This window comes from Excalfactoria chinensis, chromosome 3, assembly GCF_039878825.1.
Source record: "Excalfactoria chinensis isolate bCotChi1 chromosome 3, bCotChi1.hap2, whole genome shotgun sequence".
In the NCBI taxonomy this organism is placed as follows: Eukaryota; Metazoa; Chordata; class Aves; order Galliformes; family Phasianidae; genus Excalfactoria; species Excalfactoria chinensis.
Genome location: NC_092827.1, coordinates 100,169,648 through 100,193,351, shown reverse-complemented (window position 1 = coordinate 100,193,351; position 23,704 = coordinate 100,169,648). Strand labels below are relative to the sequence as shown.

General features: G+C 40.7%; 1 protein-coding gene and 1 non-coding gene across 3 annotated transcripts in view; both read left to right on the top strand.

Moving 5' to 3' along the window:
- The window catches only part of MACROD2 (mono-ADP ribosylhydrolase 2), an 809,651-nt gene that overhangs the window by 359,450 nt on the left and 426,497 nt on the right, over positions 1 to 23,704 (top strand). The window lies entirely within an intron of this gene.
- LOC140250845 (U2 spliceosomal RNA) lies at positions 8,553 to 8,742 on the top strand. The gene has a single exon (XR_011903301.1). It is a non-coding gene; the product is annotated as a U2 spliceosomal RNA (small nuclear RNA).

Below are 23,704 nucleotides of genomic sequence, written 5' to 3'. Positions count from 1 at the left end.
TCACCGGGGGCCTTGTAAAGCTGATGCCTTTGATCACTGCATGGAATTTGTGCTATTTTTGTGTTTTTCTTTACACTAATGTCTTCCTTCAGGAGATGTGGTTTACTTGTAAGGTGTCTCTAAGGAGGTGTGTTTGCTTTCATGCTTATTATTATTATTTTTTATTTTTAAAGGACAAATTCAAATAGGTGCCTAAATTCAGCCAAAGTTACTGGCACATACGAGCATAAAAGCACATAGATTCACATAATTTGGTGATGCAGGGTTACTGCTTGAGAGATAGGTGTGTTCCTGAAACAATAACTCAAGCTTGCTTTGTTGTTCAGACAAGAGAAAAAATAGCACTTTGATAATATTGGACAAGTAGTAAGTAATATCAGTGCACTACTTTACTTTTCTTTGCTGGGTTGTTGGCTGGCAGTGGGCTGATTGACCACCAGGTCTGGGAAAAGACTGTTCAGGTGCCCTTTTTTTCCCCCCTTTCTTTCTTTTTTCTTTAAGTCTTCAGGATCTCACCTAATTACAAGGTGTGTAGAACGCCTGTGGCCTAATTCCTTTCAGCCAAACAAGTAACATTCATTCAGGAATCTGGGTGTTCCTCAGCAAACTCTCTACCCATCTGAGTTTAGTTAGCAATTATACAATAAATCTAAATGCGTATTGCTGTGGGCATAAGAAAGGAAGCACAAAACAAATGCACGCTTCCCATTGCGGACTTTGAAAAAGCACTGATGTATGCACAAAAGAAGAATAGGCCCAAGTGCTTCATCATAAAAGGGGAGTGAACAAAATATGGTGATTTCTGATTTCACAAAAGTATTTGTCGTGCAATTATTTGAGAGTTTATTAGAGCCCACGAGGAAAAATCTGTGCCTATTAATGTACGTTGTTAATGAGTGCCTCCTGCTCATGTAGGATTTTTGTGTATAAAAACAGTTAATAAACTTGTGTGTGATCCTTTTTAAGCGCCAGCAACAGTATTTTCTTAACTGTAGGCATCCCATGGAGGTGCAATACCAGCATTGCAGCAGGAAGCCCTAGGTAAAATTTGGAGTAAACCTGTGGTGCCTCAGCTGACCTTAATATTATGTAACTATGAACACCATAATGTAAATCTGTTGGGTTGGTACGTGTTGCTACATCTGAAAAGATTTTAAATGGTGTGGTATGAGCTACCATTGCCACGGTGCCTACGTGTGTCCTGCTGCACCAAGTGATCCAAGAACAGAATATGTACTGCATGCTTTTTCCAAGTCCCCTCCACTACATGATCCTGTTCTCTCCACTGAAGAATGAGGCACAGAGGCAGCCATGCGTGCCCTTTGTCGCAGACATCTCAGAAGATGAAGCTGGGTACTGTCACGTTTGATTTCGTGGCCATTGTAATCTCTCAGTTGTCAGCAGTTTGGCTCCCACCAAGAGCAGCCTGCACAGCACTTTGGGTCACTGACTGAATGGAGCCTCTTGACTTTGCAGAAATGAATGAAAATGCAATGAAAAGGAAGCTTTCCCTGGGAAAGCAGAAGAAAACGGCTGCATAGTGGAATAGCGGGTTGCAAGAGAGCTTAGTGAGGATGCTTTAGGAAAAGGGGAGCACACCATGCTCTGTTCCCTTCTTCCCTTCCAGAACTGCGCCTTATGTATAGGACAGGTGAGGCAGGACACTCTTAGTGTGTTTTAAAAACAAGTAATTGGGAGAGCAAACAGCTGTGTCACTATTTATTCCCTTTATTTCCTTGGTGAAACCAAAGGAAGCCTCTGATGCTTCACACTCAATGAATACTTGTCCCATTTTTGTTGCCTGATGGCCTGTCTTTCGACACGCTGCACAAAGTGAACAAGTGAAATATTGAAGTAGATGACAGGAAAAGAAGATGACAAAAGGAAGGACAGGTTCTGGAGAGTGAGTTAAATGACATGAGCCTCTAAAGATTTGGAAAAAGCTGTCTAAAATTGCTGAGTATGAAGCAGACATTGCCGGGGTCAGCTTTACAGCGTGACAGCTATAAACACGTGACCAATAATTCAACCCGACAGAATGTTGAAGAATACAGATAATGTGAATGCTGTGTTCTGCTTATGCACCCAGAATGCAGTACGTCGGCCTGGACCTCCCTGACAGCGTGCCTCCCATTTCTCCCATCCCTTCCTTTGGTGAGCATCCTCCCTGTGAAAGCGCAGCCTTTCTGATCCCATTAGAGAAGAGAGGCTCTGTCTCCGCGGTCCTTTTTGCTGTCTGTGCACTCTGTGAACCGCGCTGTGCGTGGGGGATTTGTTAAGAGTTGCACTGGAACCCAACGTGTCACAGGCAGCCTTGTTACGGATGAAATGCAGCTGACAGAAAGGATTAGCCGCAACCGAGAGAGGGAAACAAAAAGTCATATTTTAAGGAAGATTGTGGTGCAAAATTTTGATTATTTATTGGGCAAGGAGATAGTCGGGGCTTTGTGCTATTAGATTCAGTGCCTTAGGAAACTGGCAGTGAATTCAGCCTGGTGCTGCCAAACTGTACTTCAGAATATGAAGAAGGAGAAAAAAAAGCAAAACAAACAGAAAAGCCTCTATACCCTGCAGCTGCAGAGAAAATACTCAGAAACTCGCTGTGACCAGAGCTGTGTTCTTGTCTTGAGTCAGCAATCAGCTTGAAGCAATACCTTTGAGAAGAGCGAACTGTGCTGGTCATTTCAATGCATGTGAGCTATGAAGTCTGACGTGTTTCACAGCAGCGAGCTCCTTTCTGTTCCTTTTTTGCAAAAGCCTCAGTGTTGTTTAAACCTCAGTGTGCCGTTTAAGAATGTATGTTCTTGGGAGAGAAGAACTGGAATGAAGTTTTGTTATAATTATTCATGTAAATTAGAAAAAGAAAAAGGAAAAAAAAAAGGTGGGGGGGGGAGGGAGGGAAGCAAGTTTTGAAATTGTGAAGAAACAGAGAAACAAGGGGTATTTTCTTTGCCCACCGGAAAAAGCTTTAGTCATATCCGGACTCTTGAAAAAATCACAACAAAACCCCCTTCTTCCCACCAACTCCTACATTCTCGGCAGTGCCATATGCCCCAGCTCACAATTATACAGCTTCTAATGCATTCCACTTCTGCTCTGACAGCTATACAATGTACAACAGTTGCGTAGAGTCAGAAGGCAAATCTGTGAAGCACAGAGAATCAAGAATTTGGAGATAGTTTAAAACAAATGCAGAGAACGTGGAAGGAAATAACTTAAGCTGGGTACTAATGGTGTTTTGTTTTTTTCCCCATTTCTCTTTGTGTCTGTCTAAACCTGCTGTCTCGAATTGACTTAGTGCTGTGAATTTCCCTTTGGGCATCACTTCTATAGGGTTTACATGGAGCAGGCTGCGAAGTGCATGGGATCTGTACCTGGTGCTCATAATCACCCCAAGGAACCTGTTAATCAGTGGAACAATTGTATGGTTATATGGCTTGCATCGTGTATGAGCATTGGAGCTCAATGTTAGAGAAGCGCTGTAATTGCTAATAATTAGCCCTGGGTAAGCTTCACATGGTTTACTTCAGTGCCCTCACGTCAGATTCATACCTACAGCATATCTGAAGTATCTGAGCCATTTAAGGATCTGGGAGGGAATACTTTGTCATTGTGTAAGGCAGAAGGCCTGCGTAGGAAAGGGCAAGGGGACTGTGAAATAATTACTCACTCTGCATTTAATTTGAGTCAATGAAAATGCCAGAATGATTGAAGTGTTTATGCTGAGGATCAAGGAGTAAGATGGGAATGGGGTAATCAAAACCAGGGACATCTTTCTTAAGTTTTTACATATTTCTTAAGGGGGAGATAACGTGGAACTCTGAGAGTACGGCAGGGGAGCATTGGAAAGAAAATCAGGATCAGAGGTCACACCTGTGTGAAGCGATGGCTTGAAAATGACAAGTAAAAATAGAAAAAAATGCTCTGCTTGACGGTGATTAATGGGTTCCTTGACCTGAGGAAGAAGACCAGAGGTGGCTTTGCGCTGTGGAGACGGTAATTTGATAGTGGCACTTAACAGGTGAAAAAGCTTGCTGTTACAAATACAGAGGGGAAAAAAAAAAGAGAAAGACTGGTCTTAATTACGTATGGGCACCCATAACCCAGGCCTCCATTGCTCAGGCAGCTCTGCTTTTCAGCTGCGCTGTTTGTGATGCTTTCAGTTTGCTAGTTTTCCATACTTTGAATATGATTCTCCTATTCATTTTCTTCCCAGCTGTCCTTGTATAGATTTTACGTTGTGTTTACCTGTGCTTTGCTTACTTTGAGCACCGATTATTCTGCTCTGTTCAGGTGCCCCTTTCTTCTGGCATCACGGCACTGTTCGACCAACCCAATAAAGTTGGTAAGCAGATGTGCTGGGCTTATAGAGCCAGTATTACTGTAGCTGGCTCTGTACGTATGGCTTCCACAACGTGGGAGGTGGGATCAGTCAGATCTTGCTTACACATCTCTTGTATCCCAGGGGTAGGGAAACCTTTGCCAACGCCCTACAACTTTGCTTCTCTGCAAGCTATGAAAGCCTGGATTCTGTCAGCTTTTTGCATACTAAGATGAAAAGCATGTTATGGGCTGCTGGCTGCTTCTGTTCAAACATGAAACATGGATTTTGAGGTTAGCAGAGGTCTGTTTGCTTAAAAGAGATTCTGATCACGATGAATTATGAAAATGTCAATAAATGCCACACTTTAGAAGGTAATAAAATGACTATTAATGTTGAAGGCAGAGCTTCAGGCAAACATTAACAGCAGCCTGAACCACCAACCTGTGTGTACCTTCTTCCTATGTAGCATGAGCTGAAGCAGCCCTGCACCTAGGGAGGGAATTCTCAATGGCCCAAATAGTCAACAGCACTTCACAGAACCCACGCTCATAACTTTGTTATTTGCATGTGGGTTTTTCAGTCCTGCTTTTCCATACAGGTCCCTTGTGCATGTGTGACGCAAATCCATTTCTCAAAGAAAACTAGCTAGTGCTTCACAATTTAGTATGGCACGATTGATTGTATATGTTTGGGCACCACGATGCCAGGTTTTATTTTGCTTTGGAATATTGTGTACGGCAAATTGCAAAGAATAAATAGTCAAATGTCATGTTTAACGTATTTCTCTTTTGCAGTATCTTGTAAAAATGCACCAAAGATTTCCTCTGAGGATGTGGGTTAAAAATAAATAACCTTTCCTTGCTTCAGGTCAGGGTTTAATTTCTTGCCCACCCAGCCAGGAGTTACCCAGCCCTTGCCAAGTTCAGATGTGTGTGCTATCACAGCACCAGCATAGAGATTACCAGCCCAAAGGAGCCATTTGGGGAGTGCTGCTATCCACAGGTCTTGCCCTCCCTCTTTGCTGGACTTGAAGTTTGATTAGTGTTTAGACATCACTTTGAGATAATGATAATGTGGCTTTTAATTAGCATCAATATTTCTGATCTTTTGGGGAATAATAATGTGCTTCTTTTTTAGCCCTTGACTGTTGACAGATGGCCACTTATTAAACATCATTAAATTCTGACATCAATCATTTTTGTGCTTTTTAAAGTATGCTCGTCTTTTAAATCAAATTATATTCACGGGAGGAAGGCTTTTCAGACAGGGTTGTTTAGACTTTGATGCGGTGCTGAAGCAGCATTTAGCAGAGGCCTTGTTTTTTAGGATGCTGGAAGTGTAATTTCAGGGGCATTGCTAACTTGTAGTTTCAGTGTACGTGCCTGTATGAATGGGGGCTCTCATGGAAGCAGCCTGAATGCTTTTGAGACAAAGCCGCTACTTAAACATTTAGAAACTTGAACTTCTGAAAAGCCTGCACTCCTCTGCAGAGAACATTCATTGCGTTTACACAGGGATTCATCTCATGTGTGTTTCTATGGACGCGGTGAAAAAGTGAAGATGAATTCCTGTAGGTTATTTGCAGCAGTGCTTCACTGACTTGGCGCATTCTTGGCTGGAACCTCTGGTTCGTTATTTGTGAAACTTTGTTTAATGGGCACAATTATAATCTGCATTGTGTCCTTGCTCATCCTAATAGCGGTATTAATTTGCAGGAAGGGACAAAAATTATCTTGCAGAGTTATCAAGTGGTGTTTAGGCTTTCTGAATGCTAATTAATTCAAAGCTCAAATGCTGTACCTGCTGTTTGAAAGGCTAGCAGCTTGTATTCATCACCTGACTGACAGCTGTTCCTTCTTTTTCATCTTTAAAGAGAAGGGGGAAGATTAACTCCTTCCATGCTGATGGTTGATTGCCACATTGAAGTAACAACTGCTTTCTTCAGATGTAATATTTGCATTATTTTGTCTTCACCTGATGTCTGGTTTTGACAGCATCTTAGTGAAAGGACTGGCGATAGTGCATTGATAGAGAAACAGGTAAAAGCAGCTCCAACACACTGCTGATTTTTCTGTGATCGGAAAAAATAAAAGCATCTCTCAGGGCTGATGGCAGAACCAGATCCTCCATGTAAGCTAGGAGAGAAAGAATTAAAATGAAAAGTCAGAGTTGAACGTTTATAGTAAGTGAGAAATCTGAAGAATTTTCTCTTGGATTCGAGTCCTTTTTTTTTAATACTTAATGTCAAGAAAATCATTAATTAGTTGTAATTCAAGTAAATTTTCACGTGTTGAATAAGGAAATACTACAAAACAGTTTTATATTGCGCAGGAGTTATTATCTATGAAGCAAAACTGCTGTGCTCTAGGGAGAAACGGTGGTCTTTGGTAGTGAAAAGAGCCTTTGGAGTCATGCAGGTTATTTCCTTTAATCTGAGAAGGAGCATCGTCTGGTGTAAAGCGGGTGTCCCTCTGCAGGTTGGAGAGGATTATGCAGTTTGTTTTAATGATCGATGAAGCAAGGTATAAATACTGGATTACATTCCTTCTTTCCCAGGTAGCTTGTGTGTATATGTAAAACCCATGTCTACATCCCCTCTTGTGCCCCCTGGTAGAAGTAGTTAAGTTCTGTGATGTGTTCTTTTTGGAAACATGAGACAAATCAACTGCTGTCTCATGTCAGAGAGCTTTGCTTAAGCAGTGGTGCCAAACAGAGTTCTGTGAAGGGTTTCCATTAGTATTAGGGCACATTCAGGTGTTTCTGTTGTTATTTGTTTTGCTTTATACATGTTTCTGAAGTATAGATGTAGAGTAGATGTGTCATCATTTTTTTTCCCATATCATTTTGAAGACTCTGTGTCTTTAGGGGGGGGTTGGGATGGACTTGGCTGATGCCTTTGGGTTTGGAATACACTCACATCAGTTTTTACGCATTCTGATTCAGTAAATCTCATTAAGCATGTTTAACTTCCACCATTCACTGAAAGTTCTGTTGACTTCAGTAGCAAATTAGGCATATGTTTAAATGTTGCTTGGAGCCTGAGGGAAAGGTGATTAACCTAAAGAACAAAGCGGTGCTATTACAATATTTTAACTCATTAAAATCCAGTAGATTTGCTGATACGGACTCACTAAGTGCTCTAAAGTGAAACAATTACCTTGTAGTTAGCTGGCTCTCTTGTACAGCCTGGAATACCAACATCAAGAGTACGAGCGAGGTATTTCTGATGAGGCAATACGTTTCCTTTTGCTTTTGACCTACTGTTCTGCTCTTATAAATAATTAGTGATTATAATTCCTATTTGAGAATGGAAACTCATTATCAAAATATAAGGTTTGACACGCTTGTTTACAAAGTGCTCTTGAAAACTGGCATCATTTTTGAAGAAATTGCTGTCTTGTTGCAGGTTGCTCAAACATCTTTTGTTATTACTCATTAACTTCAAAGGACGTTTTTAGCCTCTGTGCTCAGGAATGATTTTTTGAAACACATTTGTATAGTAAGAGCACGCAGCAGCATTAGTAGTGCTGTCTTAGTGTTGGTGTTCGTTTACCATAGAGCTTAAATGAGTAAAAATCACACCATGGCAAGATAGAGATGTGAGTTTTGAATAAGAAAATGCACTGAAATATGTAGTTCTGTTCTCAGTATGCCGTTTCTTTAAAATTCTCTTAACTTTCCAGAATTTAGTGATAGCCTTTGTCTCTTCCCTCCCCAAAAGCAGTTCTTGTATTTATGTCTGATTTCTGTAAGGCTTCCACGTGTGCCTGAGAGTAGAGACTTGTTGTTCTCTAACCCATAGGGAGAAATTTCTAGCCCCTTGGTGATTCCAGAGCAAGAAGGTAGCTGTAGTGTTTGGGGAACGTTGCTGTTTTTCTTCTTTCTTAGTTGACAATAAAGGAAATAATCAAACCAGGACAGCAGTGTGGTGGGAGGCTGGATATGGCACTGGTAGCTTCTCTAAGTTGCTGTGCTGCAGATGTTACCCACAGCAGTATAAACCAATGCATCGAATGGCTCCTGCAATTACTGCATGTGCAAATTCACAAGCTTATTAAAACCTTGGAGTGTGTTATTTGGGGTCTGTAGTCTGTCTTGAGTTTCTTGAAATAAATCTGAATGATAAAGCTGAGTAATTGTTGCTGCAGCGGTGTTAAAAAGCATACGGTGATTCAGTCTCGGTGTGTTCTGAGTCAGACCCAGGAACCATCACGTCTGCTAACTTGTGTTTGCTTCTTGACCTTTTGGCAAAGATCAAGTGGAGCATATGTTTTTATCAGTTTAATATCTGTTATGTCCTCAACTTGAGGATGTTATATTAAATGAGTTTGGGGACTGGGAAATGTTCTAGGAGCTTACACCATCCCCTCCATGCGTGAAGCTGGCTATTGCTGTGTTTCCAGAATGCTGAAAAAAATTAACAGGTCCCCAAATGACCATAAATGAGTGCAAAGGGAAGAGCAGGAACAGAGCAAGCATAGATTACTCTGCTCTAAAGTTTTCTCTTAATCTCTGCTTGCTTTCAGCTCGAGGGTTTTCCCTTAACCTCACTAAATCCTCTGTTAAAAAACAAACAAAACAGCTTTGTGTTCACCATCTTCTCAGTCCATATTAATAACTATTGTCGTGTCCAACCTTGGAACATTAGATTATATCTTCCGGACTGGGCATGCCTTTGTACTGAGAGGATGCACGTTCAGTCTCATCCTCATTGAGGTGCGAGTTACTGCATCATCACTGCTGTTGGTCTTCACTGAGCACTCTTACAGGTGCTGTTTTCTGAGGAAAAAGGAACAATTGGTAATAGCTCCAAAATACCATCATTGTGTAACATTGGGTTACATTGTATTTGGTTATAGACCAATGGAAGGGTATAGAAATGATAGATACCTTTGAGGAAACAGTGCTGCCACAAGTGTTTATAACTTACTCTAAAGTGTGAGGAAAGCAGAGGAGAGTTGGTGTTAACTCAAACATTTCTGATTGATTAAGTACCAGCTTATGCCATTTTATGCCCTGCTATAAACTGCATGTCCAGAAATGTTCCTGCATGTAGGAATCAGTGGGTGGCTACCACGAGCTGTTTCTGTTTGGCCTGTGACATAGTTACTGCTGAGGTCTATGTAATGCAGCAGGTGATGACAAGCAGGCTTTATAACATCTTTTGAAACAGAATCAAGCCGCTAAATGACAAGTGAAAGTGACAGGGTGAAAATTGGAAGTTGTATTAGAAGTAAAATGAATGCAGCTCAGATGGGGAGTGATGGCGATCCTTTCTGGGTGACACAGGAATTTGACCCTCTGTGGATTTCTTACTGGGTATGTGAGGTAACCCAGAAAGGAGGTACCCTTGTCCCTGTAAAGCAGTTCCTTAGTTAAGTCTCATTACCTGGCCACCTTCAGTTTTAAATTATTTGACCTGGCATGGTTAATAAATAGACCATACAGTGAAGTTGATTTGGTGTGACATTTATGGCGGTGGGTTGGATATTGAATTAATTGCAACGAATGAAAATAAAAACAATTGTTTCCCTAAAATCCCCACATTTTCTATCTGTTGTGTCTTGAATTGGTTGGTGATACCCTTGCCAATATGTATGGCTTCTGTATTTAAATTAGGACATATCAGGTAAAGCTGATGATTTGGGAAAAAAATCACAATGGTAGTTAATTGTGACTTCTTAATGTTACGATTTGAGGAAAACCACAATATTTAGCTTTTAAAAAATTCTACCTAGAATGAATAAAGTAATGTCTGCAAGATAGAAACCCACTGCAGAGTAATGCCACCTTATTGCTGTGCGTGCTACTCTGCTTACGGGTTATTGTCAATACATGGCATCTACTGGCATGGGAGGTTTTGTTTTGAACTAGATGTTTGCTTCTGATTTCTCCTGATTGTTGAGTTCTTTTAGCAAAAAAAATCATTTTTATCCTGGAATAAATATTGATTCTCTCTTTTCTCTCTCTGAGAGCATTAATATAGTAAGAGTTACATTCACCCAGGTGAGGGAAGGGCAGCCCAAGGCCCAGCAGGCTACTTAAAGCCATGACACTGGCGAGCGGGCAAGAAGTGTCTTCATTGCTTTGGGGGGGGAAAGCAGAGAGGTTATCAATAGCTGACTCGTCCCTTTGTAAACTGGCTGAAAATGTGCAGGTGGGAATGTGAAGGTTGAGATAATGCATTGGTATAGCAACCCTTCAGCTGCTGGGGGATTGCTCATTGCTGGGGGGGATGCAGTGGCATGTTCCTGATAGACATGTTGAAAGAGCAAGCAAGAGCCATGGCAAGGCATGGGCAGATTACTGATAGAACCATACACAGCCTCTTCCTCTGCAGCTTCCTTAAGATGCTGTTGTGGGAAACATCCTTTGCAGATGACTACCTGCACCTACTGCCTTCCTCATGTTTGCTTTCAGTCTGCATCCATGTGTGCCCCTATGAGATTAAGTGTCTGACTGTGTGACTGTAGCAATTATGTCTTGCATATACAAGATTTTTGCTCCCCTAACTCCAGAATTAACAGTCATTACTCAATTAACAATTGGAACACATTGCTAAGATTTCCAAGGTTCTCTTCAAAGAGTGATGCATAAAGTGACTTCCTTCTGCTGCTATAAAAACAACCAATAGCGTTCTAATAAATCAGTTGGGTGGAATTTGTTGCAACACGACAGGCTTTGATATTTGTAAAGTCAGTGTCAGCTTCTGATATGCTGAATCACTGAATATTATTGTGAAATCCTTTGTTGGATGTTTGCACGCTGGACACTTGTCTTTGTAGTACAGCATTGGCCATTGCCTTAGTAAAATGTTTTTGAAGCAGTGAAGGAAAATGATAAGGATCGTCCATCTCCAGCAGAATGTTAATTGTCTGTCTGCAGCGTGATGCTATCTTGTTCCAGAGTCAATGCTATTGAATTTGGATCAAGTTTTCATTTAATTTTATTATTATTATTTAATTTTTGAATGCCTTTTTTTTAAACACAATTGGGGAAAAAGGAAAAAAAAACACCAACAAAAACTCCCACACTTCTGTGCCTCGTACAAATCATAATGCTGCCACTGACTTTATGAGAACGGCATTCTTTGAGAAGGTTTTAAGCTGAAATGGGGCTTTCAGATGGCTTGCATTAGTTATCCTCAAGGGAATGCGTTTCCTAAGGGGGAAACTGCAGTTAAACTGATGTTTTGTGAGATTTTGTACTGATGTCAAACTTGGTTCTGCTGCATGAAGTAACACAATTAAAACACCAAAATAGCAGAAAAGAAGCAGCGGAACTTTGTTGAACTTGTAGATGTTTCCACATAGGTGATTAAAATTTGATAGGAGTGTTTGAGGCATGTCCATGTGAGATGTGAGAAAAACAAGCCTTAAGCAAGCTAGCAATTTCCCTCCAAAGGGTTTTATCCAGAGAAAAGAAGGCAATATTTATGTGCAGTAGCAGCTGGCTGTTTTTAGAATGACTTTTAAGTTCTTTTACAGTAAGCCTCTGCACCATTAGAGAACGGATACGAATCAGATAAGGTAACAGTTTGTCCTGTTTGTGTGAAGTGGACTTCCAGGGTAAAATTACAGTTTCTTTCCTTCTAAATGTGGTACTTATTTGGGAGTAAATTAAGTAAGACTGTCATTCTGCAGTCGTGACATAGTGAGGCACTCGGGGTCTCTGTGTAAAACTTATTGGTACATCACAAAAATAAAAGCTTTTTTCCTACTGGTTCTGGAGCTGCTACATGATAGTTTAAATGAACGACTTAATTCCATGCTCAAAATTCCCAAAGGTATAATATCGTATTATTGTTGTTATTAACTCGGATGGCAGCAGTTCATGAGCTCTTTGCTCGTTTGAGAGCCTTTTCTCACGAGACAGGAGGATGGTCTGTGTGCTGTTCCCTACCCAGCTTACTGTATTGTCCTTATTTGTGACCTGAGCAAACAAAGATGAACAGAACCCATGCGAGTCAAACAGGCACAAACGCCTCACTTGGCGTTCCTCCAGCCATCTTTACTGATGGACAGGACATACTGGGGGGTTTTCTCAGTGGGAACATGATACGGATTGCTTAGTTATTCTGTACATGCAGGAAAACTGGGTGGTTTCCCTGTTCCTCTTTGAGTGGAGATCAAAAATTCATGCAGCAGAAAGGTTAAGACTGCCAGTAATTGAAACACTCAGTTTCGACAGCAGAATTGCATGTGAGCTTTCCAGTGAATTGTAGACAATCCATGACTTGATGTCTGCATCTGTTTAAGCACAATTACTTTCTCTGCTTATTTGAGTTATCCTGTCATTTTCTGTTGAAGTGTTTTTCTGCTCTAAAATGAGCCTAATTGCAAAACCATTTCATGTAACAATATTGGATGTAAAGGTATGTGTTCCTGCATAGCTTTTTCTTGTGTGTGAATTCCTCATGACACTATCTTGGTGGGGTGGAAGGAAAATCAAGAGCTGGGTCGTTTAAAAATGTATTTGAATGCTTTCTTCAAGTAGTGATTATGAGGAATGAATGTAGCCGGAGCTTAATCATAAACTTTTCCCTTTCCTGTCAGTACTGACATTTACTTGTTTCTGCACAAATAGATGAATCATAGCTAATGATTTATTTTGATCATTTATAGCGTTAATGCAAAACTAAGTCTCATGTATTTTGACCTCTGGATTAGCTGGACTGAATGCCTAAAAGCTGCTGTTTTGCAGAACCCTGGTACTGCTCTACAAGCTGCCTCATTCAGCAGGCTTCAGCCTGGGGTAACAAGCCACTGGTGCACCCTGGGCGACTGCATGCAGAAGGAGTGTACGGCACAATCCATCATCCAGGGGACATTTGCTAGCGCATCGTGCTGGAAGCTGAGTATTTAGTAACGCTTTTCTTTCATGTGAAGGTTTATCTATGGCTCCTGTTATGAGTGAAATTCAGTAGGAGCCTGTGGTCCCAGTGCATCCGAATCGCATCCAGCATCTTAGTGGACTTCACAACAGTACACCTGCACTTCTGGCTACTTGCTGTCCCAAATATCCTCCGTTTGAGTGAGAAAAGGAAATGGGTATGTGAAAGAGGGCAGGACTGAACAACTTTACGCAGAGGACGGCGAGTGGTTGTACTGCTCAGGATAATAACTTCAACACTGATTTTCTTCCTCCCATTGCAACAAGGCATCTGTATTCTCTGCAGGGTGCAGCCGGCCTGCGGGAAGCTTTCATTCCTGGAAACCACAAGGAAGTCAACAGATCATTTGGGAAATTGAAAAGGCAGCAGGGCTGGACTTGTAATCACCTGTTTTCAGAGAAAAAAGAGTGGGGAAGGATGGGGAAGCGTGGTGGGAAGAACACAAGGAAAAACTTAGGTATACTTCCACCTGCAGTATTGTAAAGGTAATACTGCTGTGGTATCAGGTGCCACAAGCTTCCAGCCATCAGTAACATCAAGCCTTTGCATCCATTTCATGTACAAAAGTCATCTTGCAGGTGACTGGCACTTCAGGGGGGAAGTCATTCGCAGTAGTGAAGGGGTAAGACTGAAGGTTTCTGGGCTGAGATTAGCTGAAGTCTTCTCTTATCATACAATAGCTTATTACACGATAGTATTCAGGCAAATGTGTATAGTCTAACAGTATGTCAATTATTTTGTCTAGCAATCAGACGCTGCGTTTTGTGCTGCAGAAACAAATGCCTTTTTCAATTACTTTAATATGCTACATTCTTTAAATTAGATGGTCTATAGGCAGCATATAAACAGCACTCTCCAATATTATTTCAGAAAATGAATAGCATGTGTGTTCCCTCTGCTAATCTACAAGAGAAACTGCCGAGTGACATAGGTTCTTGTTATTTGCTTCCATATGAGCAACTCTGAGCAAGTGTCCCTAAGAAATGCACACTGAGTGCATTCTGGCTTGTAGAAGGCTGTGTGTCTATTTGACATATTCTCAGTGGAGAATTGCTTATCCATGCCCGATCCTGACTGGTTTCACCTTCCAAAAGAAACTAGCATAGGTCAAATGTTGGCAAGATGGATTGAAAAGTGTTTCCAGCTGATGGAAATGCTTTTGGTAACAAAGTGGAGGAATTTGAAATCTAATCTATTCTCAGTGGAAAAACAGCAAATAGTCCATGTTTCAACACTTACAAGCTATTCTAGTATCTGAAGTGCTGACATACGTGAGTTCTGCAAGTGACAGATGCCAGGAATCAACTAATTTTGTGTGAATGGTACAAATACAAAATATCTTCTATAATGGACTGTGATGTGCCAAAAGAGCTTTCTTATTTACTAGTTCACTGCAGTGCTAATAGCCGTGCTTGTATATGAGTGTCTCCAGACTCTTCCTTCTCCAGTTCTTGTATTCACTGTCTTTGGTGTTACTAATTTCTCTTGTCTTTCCCTTCCTAAATTCTTACTTTCCCTAGCATAGTGAACTTTTCTATCCTTTATTTCAGTGTTGATTATTTCTGGCATTCGTTTTTATCCCATCTGAATGTATATTCACTCTTGCCTCTGTTGCTGGTTCTTCTGGCTTTCTTCATAAGCAGTTCCCGTGGTGTCCAAAATTTCCTCTGCATGTGAGCTGAGGAGAAGGATGTTCCTTACTGGGCAGTCTGTGTTATTCCTTCTTAATTTTGGTAGCTGTTTTTCTGTGTCTTCTGTTCCCTCCATGTGTCACTGATTGTAAGTACAGTGTAAGTCAGAGTTAGGGCCAAGTGTGTGAGTTAGGCCAGTGGTGGAGATGTGAGTCACAGACTGAGTAACACTTGGCACAACAGCAAAGGAAGTGTGTATCTTTACTATGATTTTCCTTTTATTTCTTCCACTGCTTACCCTTCTTTTTCCCTCTTCTTTGTACCTCTCCTATCTCATATATACAATTGATTCTAATATATGTTGTAGGAGATCTTTAACTAAGCATAGCTGCTTTCTGATCAGGACACTTCTTAGGAATGTGAATTGTACCCTTATCCACACCAAAACCCTCTCTTAAGCATAGCTGGAAGCTGCTTTGTGGATTAGAAGGTGCCATCCCACGGCCAGGAGAAAAAGAAACAGGAAAAAAACAGAGGGCCTGACCTGAGTAGGAGTGCAGAGCTGCCTTTCAGGCTAATAGAACCTCTTGTTCCCTCCCACCACCCTTTGCACATCACAGGTTTCTGAGTGCAACTGGCCTGTGTAAATTTCTAGCATAAATTCAGTGCTAGATGAGGCAAGGAGTCTTTACAGCTGTTATGCTGGAATCTTTTAAAATTTCATTTTCCCTGACCAGGGCAGTCAGCAGAGACAGATTTCTGTAATAAGGGAACAATCGTGTTTGACTCTCTGAGCAAATTCTTCCACTACCAATTGACTACTGAGATGGAGTGGAATTTCTAGCAGATCCTGTTACAATGGGTCAAGCACCACATCTGTGGTCTTGCTTGTTTTTGGTTTTTGTTTTGAAACCTCAGTAAGGATTTGTTTTGGCACAGCCATTTTATAATGCTTGGAATATGTTCATACTTTGGATTGCTGCTACTATAGATAATGGATGACTACTTAGTTAATGTTTGACGGCGGTTACAATACACATCTCCCAAAGTTAAGTGTCCTTATGTCTTTATATGAGAACTGACCTTCAGGGACGGTAAACATATTGTTTGGCAACAAGTTAATTACAGACTTTATCTTCCAAAAACATTCATGTCACGGGTGGGATAATTAAGATGTCCTTGCAAGGGGAAAAAAAAGTTCTTGAGCTATAGTAGCGTTCCAAAGTAGGTGTTAGAAACCGAGGTCACACCAGTATTACAGGGTCTGTGTGCTCACATTGTTTTGTCTAAATAATTCTCTTCAGGCTATAAAAATGAAAGATGGACTTAACTGATGTGTATGGCAATATATTCTGTAAGTCTGTGAAAAAACAAAAGGATCTGGGTCTTGCAGGAGTATGATGGGCAGGCAGAACTGATTGTGTTTGGTTTACTGTGGGATTGATTGCTAGGGTTTATTTTGTTTTTCTCCCCTTTCCTCCTTCTAAAGCCCGAATCTTTTGTTAAATGGCTGGGATCGCGTTGGCCCTTTCTGATTTTGTAATTTGAGCTTCATGGTGATAAATAGCTAATTATTTGCAATTGAATTAGGCTATGAATTTAAATATGACAGAAACAGATGTACTGGTGATTACCTTCGGTGCATTGCCTGGGGGATCCACGTTTGACACAGTATAAATACAGTCCTGAAATGTTTTTTTCTGAAGTGGGATAGTACAGCTATTGAAGAATCTTGTTGAGGGGTTAGTGAACATCCTCCTGACCACCACATCTCGGTTATAGAGTGTGTTTTGTGCTCTGTTTTTCTCTGCAAATATTCAGGGAGAGAGGAGTATCCACTGCTGGGAACTGAAGTTTGTGTTCAGGAGCATCACATCTCAAAGCTGCAGGCACACGGTTACAGTCCTATTTCAGTATATTTTTTCACACTATACATTTACAAGGGGACACCACGTGCTTTCCAAGGATTAAGTCCTCAGAGGGGCACTATGTGGTGGAATAAAATTGTCGTCAGCAAAATTCCCACTATATGCAATGCAATTTTGTAGATGGTGCTTAAATGAGTGACTTTTTCAGCTGGCTGAATTACATACAGTATGATGAAGTAGGTTAACTATCCCAACATGCCCTTGTGTTAACATGGAACTGATAATGACTACACGCTGATGTAATTTTAAGATCTGATTTGCAGTGTCTTAAAAGAACAACAAGAACAACAAACAAATGTAATATAAAATCCCTCCATGTTCTCTTTCTCAAAATATGATTCCAGAGATCGATAGGTCTGATAACCAGATAATCCTTAGCTACTGTTTCCAGTTTGTTTTTCTCTTTGGAAACCTGCAGCAGAAGCAAACCATTCCATTGTTAATAGACAGTACAATTTTGGACAGTTGAATACCTTCAGAATGGTCATGGTTTTTTTCTGCAGTGCAAGAAAAGGCTTATAACATTAGCATTCCCCAATTATAGCCAAGATACATGGCTGCTGGTGAGTCATACCTTGAAAAACAGCAGCAAGATTATGAATGATTGAAACATGCTCTTTGAGACCTATTTCCATGAATACATTTGTGGTTCGAATGATAGTATTTAAGCAGCCCAACGTTAGAGAACAATAGGAAAAATGGAATCTAAGGATAAAGGCTTTGATTGGTGGAACTATGCCAATCATGTGTAATGTGGCACTGTTAAAATACCCGTATCTAATTGATACATTAATACTAAGTGTGTCCGGGGTGGGTTTATACAAAGTGCAAGGCAATAGAATAACACTTTGAAAATGGTTAATCTTGTGCCTGTCCCGTGGACTGTCTTGAAAGTTAAACTTTAGCATCTTTGCACTTGGGCAAAGACTGTCTATAAATACATGGGCATGATGCAGTCTTGTAAGATTCTTCCATTAGTGAACGGCACTACAGTGTGATTCTTACTGTGCAAATGTAATCAGGGGGTCCAGAGTTTGAAATTCAGCTCCATTTATCATTGAAGTTATCAATGCCTGTGCAGTGTTTCTAAGTTCATGGAAACTGAACAGTTTTCTTCTGAGCAAACTTCCTGGTTTTTCATGGTTTTATTTTTTATTAAGTATCGATGTATTGTTTTTTGGAGTTTGTTTTTCAATTAGTTGCCATCAGGGTTTGCTGGGGCACATGTGAATGATATTTTCCTTATAACGGGAAAAATACACAGTGAACTTAACAGGAATTTCTTCCTCTCATAGCCCCCAGTGCTTTCTAACCTTGTTAGTGCTCTCCAGCATTTGTCTTGGAGCTGAACAGGCCTCAGCTTTGTTGCACAGAAATTACATGTGTGCTGGTAGAGCCTATAGACTATTCCACTTCACATGCATTCAGGCAATAGGCACAGAAATTGATTTATGCAGGACTACAGTTATTTCTAATGTGACATTTACCCCAGAACTATGTTGAGTTGTTAGCACTGGAAAAAAGAAGTATTTTGTTAATGCTACTCCGTATTCAATGCCTTGCTGGTACTTGTTTCAGATGTTTCAGATTACTGTCAAAACTTCATTATCAGTGATAATGGACTAATGCAGTAGGTTGACATATGAGTTGACCAAGTGACTGTTGCAATATGTAATTAGGTTGGTGTCATGTGATACATTACTGCTGATCCTACATAGCCTTTACATGAAATTTGCTCGAGACTGAATTTATTTGCTGTATTGTTCCCATTCCCAGAGTGGCTGCTGCCATTTTTGCAGGATTCCTGTGGGGTGATGTGAGTGCTTTAAAGGAGCTCCACATTATACAATACAAATAGGTTTTAATCCAGATTTCCATGTAATATTCATGTTACTGGAAATAATAATCTCATTATAAAATTAGCAGTACATATATCTCTGTCTAATAAATCACATCCAAATATATGGTGTTTATATTATAAATAATACATATCCTTCTATTACTAACGTTTACTACTGTTAAGCCATTGGAGCGCTCTGACATTGCCCAATTCCTAGCCTTGGTAAACAAAGAGATTGTTTGCAAAGATGTTGGTCTGCAAAGTAAGGAACTGGAATTTTAATGGCTTCCTTCCAATAGCTGTCAGTTTCTTCCTCCGAGGTTGATAATTGAGAGGTTTGTTGTTTTTTTCTTTTAAATAATATAAAAAAAAGAAATAAAAAAAAAAAAAGGAAGGTGGTTTCAATTACCCAAAGCTGGCGGAATGTTTAACTACCCTTCTGCTATCAGTGGACTTGTTTACATAGGGATTTTGACTGAATTGAGATTGCACATATCCAGATGTTATCTGTCCGGGTGACTTTTTCATTTGCTTTGGCAAAGAGTTTGATGGTATATTGCTACCATCTCTTTGTCAGTTTTCACTTTATGTATTGCAGGCTGCGCTCAGACTTTTCTTTCTTAAACATTTTCCACAGAATCGTTAACTCCTAAGCTTCTGCTGCTCTTTTCTAAAGGCAAAACCCCTGTTTTATGGTAGGCTCGTCTGAATCGTGATTACACACAGGGCAAATTCTCACTTGTACCCTTTGTGTGGCTATACAGGCAACCAGGCGAATGCTGGGTTTCATTTTTTTAGATCTTACAGACTATTTATTTCAATCTCTTGCACTTTGGGGATGTGATGGCCTTGTTCTAAGTCTAGACTGCAGCCTTGCCATTTGCCCCGTGTGTGAAACGTATCATTCTTAGTTTGCCCCGGGGCAGCATGGGAACCAAACTGGGGCTGAGAAATGCAAACTTGATCCTGACTGCAGCTTTTCTTTTTGGTTAACATATAAAAAGCCCAAGTCCCAGACAAGCAAGACTCAAATCAAAAAGATTTCTTTATTTTCTGGTAGTTGTTTTTCTTCTCTGCTTTGCTGTGCTCAGGGGCAGAGGTGTGCCTGAAATGCATCTACTCTGTAGTGCCCTTGTGTGAGATGGGAAAGGAAAAGCTCTGCACCAGAACTGCTCTCCTGCCGGCTCACAGTGACCTGTTGTACCAGCAGCTTCTGCACAGGAGCAAAGGCTCCTCTTCAAAGTAGCCCACAGCACAATAACGCTCCGTGGAATATCAGTGGGGAATTAGAGAAAACATTAGTTAGGGCTACTTGGAAGTAGAACTGCAGTCATGAGAAATAGGAACGACTGAACAAGAAGATCATTTAATTCGTTACTGTAATGTCATTTTCCAGCACTGGTGGTGGTGGGGAGGGAAATTACCTGGCCTGGAAACCTTCTACACAGAATGTGCTCGGCTGAGAAGCAGATTGAATAGAGAATTACATTTTTTATGCCCTTAGAGTGCTAAAGTGGGCAAATGCTCAAGCTCAACGGTGATCAGGAGGAGCTGCAGCCAACAGAAACAGAGGTTTGAAAGTGTTGGATCCCAAACTCTGTCCTAGAGAAGCTGTCTATTGACTTTATTTTTTTTCTCATTCAACCCCCAGACTTTCTGGTTGCAAATTAAAGACTTCATGTTTGCACTCACATGACTTCAGATGCATACGTCTTACATTGGATATGAATGGAGGTTCACTTATTAATGTTTATCCAGGCATGGGTAGAGCTAATCCTATTTACAGGCCTTTAAAACACGAGCTTTTTATTGTAAGGCTGGTTTACTTTAACTCCAGTATTTAACCTAAGAAATCTGTTTCAGGGTTGCTTGTTTTTTTTTCTCTCTCTCTCTCTTCCACTGATGGCAGTGATCTGGTGCTTAACGTTTACTTGCATCGCTACCTTGGCAGCTATGGCCTGAGTACAAAGAAAGGGCATATGCAGGGGGAAATTTACTTTTCAGGTCAGCAAAGCTTCCTTCAGGAGCTCTCAGTATATCATTCTTCTGCTTGCTCCTTGCCATGTATATAATTAATTCGGGCTCAGTCACTGCTTTTTAGCTGAGCTCAGTGTTAGCTGCTGATTCAGAGAGTGGGGCCAAGCTGTTGACTGCTGCTCTGTTTACTGTTATCAGATGTCTTCTCAGTGACTGATAATTGTTTAATTTAAGACATCATGGGTTCTCCTGTTCGGGAAGTCTTGAGAAGAAATGGGATTTAGACAGAAGCAAAGAAACCTGGGTTTGCTGTGGAATCAAATAGTTCTTAAGTTCATGGTGGGAGCTGGCTGAGGAAGGGGACAGCGGTATGTAGAAAGATATTGCAGGCGCTTCTCCTAAGTTCCAGTGGACCTTAAAGAGCGTGGAAAGTTATCCTATGGGATGGAAGGATTTTATTTTTGTCTATCTAAAATAGAGATTGCTAGGAGCTCTTTTCAAAACCGTTTGTTACGTGTGACATCCCACTCAGGTAACTGAAGTGACTATAACCCAGTGTGCCCAGTAGGAGAGAGCTATGAGAAAAGATAGAATTAAAACATCAGTTTGTTAATTTCTTCGGAGAGTTCTTGTGAAGCACTGGGTAAGCTGGGGGTTATCTCTGTCAGCAACCCTTACCAGAAGAGACTGAGCTGATACTTACTTAGACCAAAGGAAACCTGAGAGCATGTGGGTGCAAAGCATGTCTAGTTATAACTTAAGAGCTGCAGCTGACACTGTTTCCCAGAAAACTTGACAGGTTGAAATAACAGTGGGAGACTTATGAAAAGAGTGGAAAGAAATCTTGTACAGAGAACTGCATGGCTGATTGCATCAGTGCCCTTGATGTCAGTAAGTCTTCACCATGAGACATGCGTGAAGGCTGTGGAGCGTGTATACACGTATGGTGGCATATTTATGTCTTGTGAGGCATCATTAGCAATAACAATGGTTTGTTTTTAACAAAGACTTCTAGGAGTTATATTTCAATAAAATGATCAGTATCAATCTGTACCTAAGCACGCTCTATTTTCAAAATCTAGTATTCACCTCTCTGTTTCATTTCATGTTCCATTCCTGTTAACAGGCAAATGGAATTAGATGGATGCAAGAAAGCACAAGCTGTTTTTATTTGAGGAAAAAAGGTAAATTATACAGTATGAAATGAGCAAAATTCCAAGAGGCTTCAAGCCTTAGAATCTCAATTATTAATTACTTTGCCTCCCGAGTCTCTGAGCTGTTACAGACAAAGCAAAACGAAAAGAAGTGCAGAGGTCAGAATTGTGCCAGAAAACAGCACTCTGCAGCCCGTGGTGGATTGGGGAAGACCACAGGTCGCAGGGGTAGTTCAGTAAGTGTGCTCCACTGCCCGGAGCACATCCAGTGCCTTTACACAGAGTAAGTGACCTGGAATCAGGTGGGCTTTCTGTGCTGTTTCCCAGGATGGTCTGGGAAAGCCTTTGGCTGGAGCTGCAAGGAAGGACTCTGTACCAGGCTGACTTCCCGGTGTCCCTGCTCTTTTCCTTTCTCATAGTCTTTTGTTTGGGGCTTTTAATGAAAATGCTGTTAAACTGCCTTCTCTAGACTACATTCCTTAGTTGTTCCAGCGTTTTATAATTGCACTTACCTATATCTAATGTTGTGTCCCAAAGTAAAGTGGGAATCTGAGCGGTGTGATACAAATGCAGCGAGGACGAAACAACGTAAGTTCACTGAATGACATTTGCTCTTACATCTAAGACAAGAGCTTCATTTCTTTACCCTTTCAGATTTCTCATTTTAAGTTTAGTGTGCAAACTTCTTACTGTAAGTGGAAAGTGACACAATCAGCACATGCGTTCTGAATACTTCGGAACCAGGAAGCGTTGATGTTTTTCCGTTGAGTTCAGATCCTTTTTCACCTTTTCCTAAAAATGTTTCCTCAGTTCAAATTTGCTCTGCTTGTCTCCAGCATGTGAATTTTGCCTCGGATCATTTGCAATGAACAGCTGCAAGGAGATCTCAGAAAGAGAGAATATGCTAAGTAAATTAGTAGTTTAACTGCACAGCAGTCAGCAGTCTTTCATCTGCGATATTGTGTGCTCGTCTCTGAATTCGGGGTAAGTTTCCATAGCTCCAGAAAGCTCCCAGTTCTGATGTGTGGAATTCCAATGAGCAGGAACTTGTGACAGCAACTTTGTCTAATATTTAACCTTCACAATGTCACTAAAGGCAAGCGTAGATTCTTCCTCTCCACCCCATCACCCTCTAAATTACTTTCTTCTGTTAACATCCAGTATTAGCAAATTAGCCATCTGAAGGCAGGGATTAGGATTTATTGATGAACTATGCTCATCTGGAGCTCCTTAATGTGAAAGTAACATCCCTTGACCTTCTTTACATGCAGAGGATACGTTTTACAGAACCCATGTATTACCCATACGCCAGTTGTCTTGGTGTTTTCACTTGTTTCAACACCACTCTGAAGCTGGAGAATTTCAGGGTAAAGTAACAGCCGTATACCTCAGTATGGGTAATTCCTGAAGTGTAGCCATTATCTGTTCCTAAGTGGACATTCTGTATTTCAGCGTGTTATTTGCTGTTGCAATTGCAGGGCATTACAGGGCTTGAGGTGTTTTTTGGTTTGATTTGATGTTTGTTTGTTTGTTTCTGTAAGACTTGGAGTCTGTTTTCTCTAAGTTGGATGGTATTTAATGCACTATAGCATATACTGTAATTTCATGATAATTTATGACAGGTAGTAGAATGTGTTTGTTCCTAACAACTTCCCCATTGTAAGGTAGCATGAACTACTAGGATAGCTATATGAAACTGGTGAGGAAAAGAACAATACTGTCAAAAACTGTGTTTAAAATGCATACAGAAAGCACAGTCTCTTTTGAGATTGTCCTATGCAGAATTTCATTGCTCCCTCTTAAAATACGTAGAGCAGAGAAGCCCTGAATTCAATTCGCAGATGATAACAATAGTCTGAACTGAGCAAAGGTTGTCCCGCTACCTACCTTGCATATTGGTTGTATGAATAGAGCAGAATTAGTCCATTGTGAACAAAATGCTAGTAATAAAGATCAC